Below are 4,631 nucleotides of genomic sequence, written 5' to 3'. Positions count from 1 at the left end.
CTTGTAGCCCTCATCAAGGTGAGTATTCCCTCAAAAGGAATTAGTCTTTTTCGTTGTTGTTATGGAGAAATGTATAATTGAAGTTTTGAGGGATTTAAGGAAGTTTTGATTCGTTTGCCCTAGTTAGCCTTAGAAATGGACTAAGTGCTAGTTATGAATGTTGTTGAGCATGATGAGAGGAATATTATGTGAAAATTTGAGAAGCATTGGAGGTCGCCGGAAAACGGCTGCCGGCCGCCGCCACCGGCGGGGCAGCCACCGCCGCCGCCCCTTAGGAGCAGTTTTTCATGCTTTTTTGAGGAGATTTGATAAGGTTTAGGATTTATCTATGATTAAGGATTTAGGCGGTTAATCGAATAGAAATCCGACAGTTGGTTTAGCAGGTTTTAAAGTCTAAAAAGGTTAAATTATGGCTTTTGGTAAGTGCGGAGTAATGTGAGCCTTATTAGGTAAAAAGTGGAGAAGTTGGGCAAGAGAAATGAAATTATAGGCTTCCTTTTTATTTCGGAAATTTTATTAAAGTTTTGTCCTGGTTTGGAGGCTTAATGATTATTTATTGTTCAGGACGTGAGGAGGATCATTTGGAGGAAGCCTCGGGCCGTCGGCAAGCATAACCGAGCACTGTGAGTGGACCTTTGATTTTAATATCATGCATGCGCTAAAGTTATTTAATTTTAAAGGCATTTGGAGATATAATATTTTGTTGGATTATCGAGTTCCACTTATTTTTCCGGAACTCTCTTGCTAATTTTAGTTGACACGTGGGACGTGTCAAGTGTTTTATATTATTTCCATGTATAGTTGGGAACTGTACTGTGCGCTATGAGTTTATTATAATTTATTTGGGGAAGTGTGGATCTTTGTATTTTAATATTGTACTTCACCATAAAAGGGTTGATATATAGATTATTGCTAGCTAACCTTATTAGCGGTCCTCATCATATGTGAGTCGCTATTATATATAGTCCTATTAGCGGTTCTCATCATATGTGAGTAGAGCGCTTAGCGTGGGACGCTATTATAGCCTGGGAGGCTCATTGTTATGGTGAAACATCTTCCCTATTTTTATTGATTTATTGGGAACCAATGGGATTGGTTCATTAGTTTTGTCTATAATTATTTTCGGAAAGATTTCCAAGAATGGCATGCATAAAATAAATATTTTCTCAATGGAAAATATAGGAAAAGCGTTAAATTGATTTCAATGCTCTATCATTAAGTCCGTATTTTTATTATTTATTTTGTCCACTCATTCTAACGTTTTAAATGTTTTCCCCTGGGCCTTTCGTTTTAAATGCCTAGTCTGCAGAGTTCTGTTCGGCGAGGGTAGGAGGCGAGTCATATTTCCCACCTCATCCAGTTTTCTCTCATAGGTTATTAGTTAACCTACCTATGTATTTTCTTCTTTCCTAGTAGTTGCTCTGATAACCTTGGGATGTTTTAAGTGTTGTTGTTGTTGTTAATGTTGTGAATTAAGAGCTTGTGACTCCACCTATGAGTGTTGAAAAAGGTTTATTTGACATGTTATATGAGAGATTAAATTCATGAAATTATTTCGATTTATTATGTTGGTTGAGGTGGTGGATGTTTATTTGGGGGAGCGGATGGCTCCAGAAGATGTGGATTGAATTGTTTTAGAAGTGTTTGGGTTTTGGTGATTTTTCTTCCAGGTAGGGTTTCTCATTTTCAAGGGAAGTTATGCCAAAATTTTGGTAGAATTTCCCTTGAGGTGGGTCTCGCAGGGTTTATTCCGGATTTCAAGGGGAAATCCGGGGTAGGTCCTCACGGTTTTGTTTCCGGCAGCTCATGAGCAGCTTCCCAGTAGGTCGGTCACCCATCCTGGGATTGCTCTAGCATCAACATGCTTAACCTCGGAGTACCCATCCCCTCCGAAGCCGCTGAGCCACCAAAAGGTCTCGTATTAGATTGGAGGTGGGTATGTACATATACAGCACATAACCCCTCTCCGTTTGGCCAATGTGGGATATTACAATCCACCCCCCTTGGGAGTCCGATGCCATTGTCGGCACACTCGCACCACACGGCAGAGTGGCTCTGATACCATTGTCACATCCCAGGACCCATTCCGCCGTAACACGATATTATCCGCTTTGGGCCCATCGGCCCTCACGGTTTTGTTTCCGGCAGCTCAGGAGCAGCTTCCCAGTAGGTCACCCATCATGGGATTGCTCTAGCATCATCATGCTTAACCTCGAAGTACCCATCCCCTCCGAAGCCGCTGAGCCACCAAAAAGTCTCGTATTAGATTGGAGGTGAGCATGTACATATACAGCACATAACCCCTCTCCGTTTGGCTGATGTGGGATATTACATTACTGACCCATACCAAACAGTTTCTAACACCCAGTAACTGGTTACTGACCCATATCAAACAGTTTCTAACACCTAGTAACTGGTTACTGACCCCTAGTAACTGGTTACTGACCCCTAGCAAACAGTTTCTAACACCTAGTAACTGGTTACTGACCCATATCAAACAGTTTCTAACACCTAGTAATCAATCAAATATGTGAAAAAATTCTAAGTTACCCATTCGTTGAAGCTTGGTGTGTAGTCTTGTTCCTCCATCATACAGTCTTGTTCCTCCATCTCATTATCATCAGTTTCGTCTTCCCATGGACCTTCTCTTATAAGATCTTGATATATTTCAAAACAAAAAAAAACAAAAAGTTAGATTTTTGAATATCATAAAAATTTGATGTCTTGAAAGTTAGATATAAAATTTTACCTCGAGAAAGGTAGACTTCTTCTGTACATCCTTGCGGTCAAATATTTCTTTGATGCTCCATCTGACAAACCTTGGTGTGCTCGTCTCATTTCTAGTGATTTCGTTTCTGACCCTTGTCTTCTCAAGAAACCAATACACAACCAGAAGAATGCATCCACTGTATATTTGAGCCTTGTCCTTTCTGTATTTGTAAATGCCATCCTTCAAGAAATCAAGCACCATCTTTGACCAGTTGTATTTGTTAATTTCTTCAAGGTTTTCACAGATTATTATCAACTCCCAGTCCAGATGTGTTCTCGATCTGCTGAAGAAGAACACTGCAAGCAGATACATTAGGATCAAGGAAGCTATTTTTTCTGCATCTTGATTCTTCTCGGGCTTATTAAGCTCAGCACTCAACTCAGTCTCAAGCTGTGGCCTCTTGATGTTGTCCTTGGATATCCTACCCTTTTCAAAATATTTAGAGTCTGGCCATTTGTTCCTCGGAGGCTTGTTTTTCAAATCCACCACCTCCCCTTTTGTAGATATGTGGAATAGGGAATAGACGTCATCTACTGTGATCTTTGCTTCAGTTTCCCCAAAGATGAACTTGTTTTTTTCTTTGTTGTAATGCTTCATTATGAGTTCAAAATCCAACTCCTGCTTCTTCACTTGTCTCTTAGTCAGCTTCTCATTCTTGAACACATCAATTGTATCCCAAAATGTTGTTTGGGCCAGCAAATCCCACATTCTTTGAGGGATTTTCTCCCTGTATCTGTGCATCAATACGTAGAACGAATGAAGAGCACACTTCTGCTGCTGGACCTTTATCTCCAACTCTGCATCATCTTCTTCTTCTGAATTTTCTTCAAGAACAGACTTTGTGGCAGTTTTTTGCTTCTTGTTCTCCTTGTTCTTTTTTGGTCCCTGTGATTTCCTTTTCTTGCCAGCTGCTCTTTCCTCATGGTAGTAATGTTCAGTTGTTTCTTCATCATCACTGCTTTCCTGAATGACCATTTTTCGGTCACTTCTTCTCTGCTTCTTTATTTTTTTAAATTTTTCTCCTATGACTTCGTGTGAGAAGATTGAAGGTTGTTCAGAACCACTACTCCGTTCAGCATCTTCCTCAGAGGAGGAACTAACAACTTGTTTCCCCATTCTGCATATATAGATGTTAAATTGTTAGTTACTAAGCACTCACCAACATTACAGACCCCTAATAAGTTAATTACTGACCCCTAGTAACCAGTTACTGACCCCCAGTAAGTGTTTATTTGTGCTCAATAATCAACACAACAGTTTCAAATCAACAATTACAATTCAAAAATATATCAAAGGGGCTTATATCAATGTGGTTTTGTCATACTTAACTTCACTTTCTTCCAACCTCACTGATTACCCCCCAGTAATTGATTATTGGGGGTCGGTAATCAACACAACAATCCCCTTTTCTGCATTTTAACATTCTATACACAAAATTAAACAACAAAAGAACATCATACACAAAATTGAACAACAAAAGAACATTAATCTGAATCTCTAACATTTTCCAATTCTGAAAAAAAAACCCTATGTTTTCGCTTTCACTTTCTTCTCTTAAATCTCTAAATCAAGCTTCAAAATCATCATTCGTGTCTTAAATAGTCGAATTACAAGCATAATAATGAAATGTAATTCGGAATTGGAGATTTGTTTACCTGTTCGTCTTGGTAGTTCTTGCCTTTGAATTCGGTCCGGCGAGAACGAGCGACTGTCCCAACGAAAGCAATTCAGGCCGGTGAGAACGAGCGACTGTTCCGACGAAAGCTCGACGATTCGAAGCTTGATTTTGGTGAATCTGGGCTTGTGCGAGAGAGAGAGAGAGAGAGAGAGAGAGAGAGAGAGAGAGAGAGAGACANAGACA

This window comes from Fragaria vesca, linkage group LG5 (assembly GCF_000184155.1).
Source record: "Fragaria vesca subsp. vesca linkage group LG5, FraVesHawaii_1.0, whole genome shotgun sequence".
NCBI classification, from domain to species: domain Eukaryota; kingdom Viridiplantae; phylum Streptophyta; class Magnoliopsida; order Rosales; family Rosaceae; genus Fragaria; species Fragaria vesca.
Note: the sequence above shows the minus strand (reverse complement) of the source record.